The following is a 5,667-nucleotide window of genomic DNA, read 5'->3' as shown; positions in this document are numbered from 1 at the left end:
ATACCCCACACAGATTAACCCTATATCATTAAAAAGGGCGAAGGTATTAGGTTAGCGTGTGCGCCGTGGGCAGAAAGGCAGAGTTGGCGTGGCTTCCACGCATCCATAAACTCCCAGACAGATACATAAAAGGTATGGACACGAATATGTAAAACCAAAGGACAGCATACACAGCTTGCCCCTAGTAGGCACCAAAGGAGACTCACTCGAGGACCAAGTTAACACACTCACACAACACTTCAACACGTTTCTAGTTTGGCACAATACACACAAACAACTTCCAGCAGCACAAAACAGCTGCAGAAAATAAGCCCTTACGTGGCAAGAACAAGTCAAACTATGCATACAACTCTGAATTTACACGTCATGGGCTGAAAATTTCTCGTGCCATTTGTAGGCCTTCGGCTTTAGGGGCAGACAACATTAAATAATATACGATTCAAAACGTACACCCAGACACTTCTGAGACACTCCTACACCTATACAACCAAGTATCACTATCGGGGCACCTTCAGAGGTCTTGGAAGCAAGGAATAGTTGTAGCTGTTCTAAAAGAGATGAATAACACTTTTTTCTCGCGACCTGTACACCCATTACCGTGACAAGCTGCCTGTGCAACTGTTTCGAGAATAAGATTACCTTTTGGCTCGTGTACTTTCTTGAGTACATTTGTCTTATCGAGAGCTGACGGACAGGCTTCCAGGCAGGGTGTTCCACCAATGATCAACAGGTTGGTTTAAAATGATATACAAGAGATGCCGTTATACGTAGACGGTATTATATGACCGTATTTTTGAATATGCAAATCGCCTATGTATGCCCTTGTCTTACACCAGTCTTGCGGAAGTGAAATCCTATGGTGTAACAGGTAACATTTTTAACACTCTTGAGAGTTACCTGGCAAGTGCACATTTCGTAGCACAGTCGTGTCAGCACTGTCAAAAGTTCATATTCAAGAAAATGGCGTGCCTAAAGGTGCAGTTCTGAGCTGCACATGGTTTTTGCGAAGATTATTCGCTTCGGAAGGCATTGTCTCTATCAATATACTATTTAGTGTGTGTGTATGATGTATATGTTGCATCCCACGGGCCGCACAAAGGCGCGCCGAAGAACAGAGCTTACGCCGGTCAGCATGAGAGCAGAACGTCGATTTATTGTCAAAGCCAGGCTCGCTTATATTTGGTTCGAACGTAAGAGAGAAAGGGGGACGAGGGAGACGAGCGGCGATAGCTGCCGCAGCGACACAAAGAAAGATGCGGACGTAACCGTGCGCGCCACGCAATGGTGACGTCGGCGCAGAATATGCAACACTTCTTTCTCCTTAAAATTGGAAACGCTCCACCGGTCGGCGTGTTCTCGTAGAACGTCTGAGGACTTGTTGGGGGCTGATTTGGTCGTAAGTTGAGGTGGGGAGGTGACGCCGGGTACCCGTACCGGAGAGTCTGCGCACCGAGGCGTGTTGGTTGCCGGATCACCCTCCTCTGCTGTCGTTGGCGGGCTGGATGCCAGTCGTTGCTCGATCACACGGTCAGGCTGTTGCTGCTGCTCCAATGTATCGTTGCGTTGCAAGCGCAGTTGATCGGCATGTCGCTTGGCCAGTCCTCCCGAAGTTTCCACGGTAGCCATCCTGGACCCGGACGCAGTCTTTACCCGTCCCGGTATCCCCTTGTCACCGCTACCATAGTTCCGCACGTAAACACTGGTGTCTGGTAGCAAGGTCCAGTCGTCTTGACTCTGCGACGGCTCTGCAAGACTAGGAGGAAAACACGAGTCGAGACGGGACCGTATTTGGTAACCGAGAAGCATCTCTGCTGGTGACTTTCTATTTTTCTGTGGAGTTCTCCGGTAGTTGAACAAGAGTACTCCCACTAGATTGTCGTCCATCTTCCCTCCTTTCATTTTTCGAAGCACCTCCTTTATAGTTCGCACTACTCTTTCTGCAGCTCCATTCGACTGGGGGTGGTAGGGGGCGCACCTTAGATGCACTATGTTGTTGTTCTTTGCAAATGTCTCGAATTCCTGGCTGGTAAATTGTGGCCTGCTAAAAATAGTACGCAGGCAGTTTACCGTGGTTTCACTGTTAGCGTGCACCAGCGGTATGGTTCGACCCATTTTGTATGCGTGTCGACCACCACAGAATCATTTTTCCTGCGATTGGGCCCGCAAAATCCACGTGAACACGAGGCCATCTCTCATTTGTCGCTGGCCAGCTGACTGGTGGCGCTGCTGTAGGCATCGGTAGGTTCTGGATGCAGGTTTGACACGAAGCCGATATTTTCTCTATATTTCTATCCAGCCCTGGCCACCAAAACAGCGAACGTGCAACAGCTTTCATAGCAGACGATCCCTGGTGCGTGTCATGCAGTAGACGTAACACTCGAGTACGAACCTCTTCCGGTACTACTACCCGGTTTCCCCAGTAGAGTAGCTCATGCGCCACGGACAACTCCAACTTCCGGTCAAAGTATGGCAGGACCAAATGGTGCAAGAAGTCTTTTGTTTTAGGCCACCCGTTCAGTATAACGTTTAACCTCAGACAGGACAGGGTCAGTGGCAGTCAAAACCTTCAGCTTACGTGTGGTCACTCCCCCTTCGTCCAGTGTTTCCAGGGACAGAACGTATTCGGCCGGTTCATCATCCGGGACAGGTTCCGGAACTCGCCGGGGTAGACGGCTCAGGGCGTCGGAGTTGAACATCTGCCTCCCTGGAGTACTGAAGCTTGTATTGGTAGGCCCCGAGGCAAAGTGCCCACCGTTGGATTCGGGCGGCGGCCATCGTTGGTGTCTGGCGGTCCGGTCTCAGCAGGCCCAGAAGTGGCTGGTGGTCGGTCACCAGCGTGAACTCTCGCCCTAAAAGGTAGTCACGAAATTTTGTTACGCCAAATGTGAGCGCCAGCGCCTCTCATTCTAGTTGAGAATAGTTCCGCTCAGCTTGTGTCAATGTTCTGGAACGGAATCCAATGGGTTTATAAACATTGCCTACTGTGTGGAACAGAGCTGCCCCGACACCGCAGGGGGATGCGTCACATTCCAACTTCAACTCTTTGTCTGGATCGAAAGGCACGAGAACTTGGGCATCTTTAGGCCTTTCCTGGGAAGCTGTAAAAGCAGCTTCCTGCTGCTCCTTCCAGTTCCAGCGCGCATTCATTTCCAGCAGCTGATATAAAGGGAAAAGCGTAGTTGACATGCTAGGCAGGAACTTCGCGTAAAACGTCAGCATTCCAAGAAACGAGCGCAGTTCGGTAATATTGCGCGGACTCGGTGCCTCAACAATAGCGTCGACGTTCTTTTCTGTCGGGTGAAGACCCTCTCGGTCGATTCGGTGCCCAAGATACGTCACAGACGGTCTGCGCAATTCGCACTTATGAAATGTGAGCTTTATTCCCCGTTCGCGGAAGTGCTGCAGGACGTTTCTTAGTCGCTCGCCATTATTATTCCTTCTCTCCGACACGAGCACGTTGTCTAGATAAGCTTGCATGCCCGGCAGGCCTGCCAGCACCTCATCCATCTTTCTTTGAAAGATTGCCGGGGCGGATGCTATTCCGAATGGCAGCCTATTAAAGCAAAACAGGCCTTTGTGCGTGTTAATGACGCAGACTTTTCTTGCCGCTTCGTCGAGTGGTACTTGGTTGTATGCGTCGCGCAGGTCAAGAGTGCTAAAACAGTCACCATCGCTTAAGCGAGCAAACATGTCCTCAATCACGCGCAACGGGTATTGCTCAGTGGCACAAGCTGGGTTCAAGGTGGCTTTAAAATACCCGCATATTCTGACAGCGCCGGTCAGCATCTTTTAAAGTCAGTCATCTTTTAAATTGCGTAACATGCCCATATGTAAACGTCAGGTCCAGCTTGCGGTAAAGAAACGTTCTGGCTCAGCAGACGGAAATGGTTTGAAACTTCTACCCACAAAAAGTACCTGGGTCCTGTTCTCAAGGACAAGCGGAGTTAGGTCGTATACTGACGTAGGGCTTGATGGTTACGCAATTCCTTTAAAGAAATAAATTACTCATTTGGTTGTTGGACAAAAAGCTCTCGTTCATCGCACATCAAACAACGCAAACTAAAATATCTACAAACAATGAATAGTATGAAAGCCCAATCATATGCTGCAGACAAACAACTCCTGCGGTGCATTTAGACCACTTTGGTAAGGTTTCGTTTGCAGTACAGAAGTGTTGTCTACGGGTCAGCCACATGAAGGTGCTAAAAATGCTCAACCCAGTGTTGCACTTGGGGCTTCGCCTTGGACCATCGCTTAAGCGAGCAAACATGTCCTCAATCACGCGCAACGGGTATTGCTCAGTGGCACAAGCTGGGTTCAAGGTGGCTTTAAAATACCCGCATATTCTGACAGTGCCGTCTTTCTTTAACACCACCACAATTGGCGTTGCCCAATCGGAAGGATTTACGGGCGACAACACTCCTATTGAAACCAGCCTGTCCAGCTCTTGTGTTACTTTATCGCGCAAAGCGTAGGGAAGGGGCCGTGCCTTACATAATTTTAGAATGGCGCCCTCTTTTAGGTGCAGGCTGGCGGGGGTTCACTCAATAAGGCCCAGGTCGGCAGAAAAGACGTCCTGGTAGTCCTCGAAGATGCTGTTGATGCGGTAGCTGCTTTCGTGGTCTTCCGGAGAGACGTCCCGTGCTGCTACCCGCAATATTGGAGCTCCTGCGTTGTCAAGTAAACGAAGCAAATCACGGCCGCACAAGCTTGGCCCCGCACAGTCCAACACAGTCAGCAAACAGTCCACGGACACCCCTTCGTAGTGGACGCGTAACTGAAGTTCTCCCAGGACAGGTAGGCGGCCTACGTAGCAGGAAAGCCTGATATTGGAGGCTCTCAGACTTGGCCACTGCCTGCGGTGCTTCTCATAAAGTTCGCGAGAAATGACGCGAATTGGTGACCCGGTGTCTACCTCTATTGGCTATTTAATGCCTCCCCACGTGAATACTCGGTGAATCGGGGGCTCCAGAACGTTCTTCCTTTTAGACGCTAGTGTCCATTTATGGGCTGTTTCAATTTCCTCGTTAGAGGAGCCTTCTGTGACAGTAAACGTGTTGGTTCGCACCGCTCTGGAGTCGTTTGCATGCTGCGCACGGCTTCGGCACTTTCGTGCAAGGTGCCCTTTACGTTTACACTGATAACACCGTGACCTGGCCCAGGGACAACCGTCATCATCGTGCTTTCCACTACCGCATCTGCCACAGCAGATGCGGTAGTCGCTCTTAGTCGCTCGCCATTATTATTCCTTCTCTCCGACACGAGCACGTTGTCTAGATAAGCTTGCATGCCCGGCAGGCCTGCCAGCACCTCATCCATCTTTCTTTGAAAGATTGCCGGGGCGGATGCTATTCCGAATGGCAGCCTATTAAAGCAAAACAGGCCTTTGTGCGTGTTAATGACGCAGACTTTTCTTGCCGCTTCGTCGAGTGGTACTTGGTTGTATGCGTCGCGCAGGTCAAGAGTGCTAAAACAGTCACCATCGCTTAAGCGAGCAAACATGTCCTCAATCACGCGCAACGGGTATTGCTCAGTGGCACAAGCTGGGTTCAAGGTGGCTTTAAAATACCCGCATATTCTGACAGCGCCGGTCAGCATCTTTTAAAGTCAGTCATCTTTTAAATTGCGTAACATGCCCATATGTAAACGTCAGGTCCAGCTTGCGGT

The 5,667-nt window shown here is 50.2% G+C and overlaps 1 pseudogene; it reads right to left on the bottom strand.

The window, feature by feature from the left end:
• Nucleotides 1-1,173: 1,173 nt before the first annotated feature.
• On the bottom strand, nt 1,174-3,507 carry LOC144159831 (uncharacterized; annotated as a pseudogene).
• Nucleotides 3,508-5,667: the final 2,160 nt, after the last annotated feature.

Source organism: Haemaphysalis longicornis, unplaced genomic scaffold (genome assembly GCF_048455015.1).
Source record: "Haemaphysalis longicornis isolate Haplotype H1 unplaced genomic scaffold, Haemaphysalis longicornis Haplotype H1 scaffold_10, whole genome shotgun sequence".
NCBI lineage: Eukaryota > Metazoa > Arthropoda > Arachnida > Ixodida > Ixodidae > Haemaphysalis > Haemaphysalis longicornis.
This window is presented reverse-complemented; position numbering and strand designations above follow the sequence as displayed.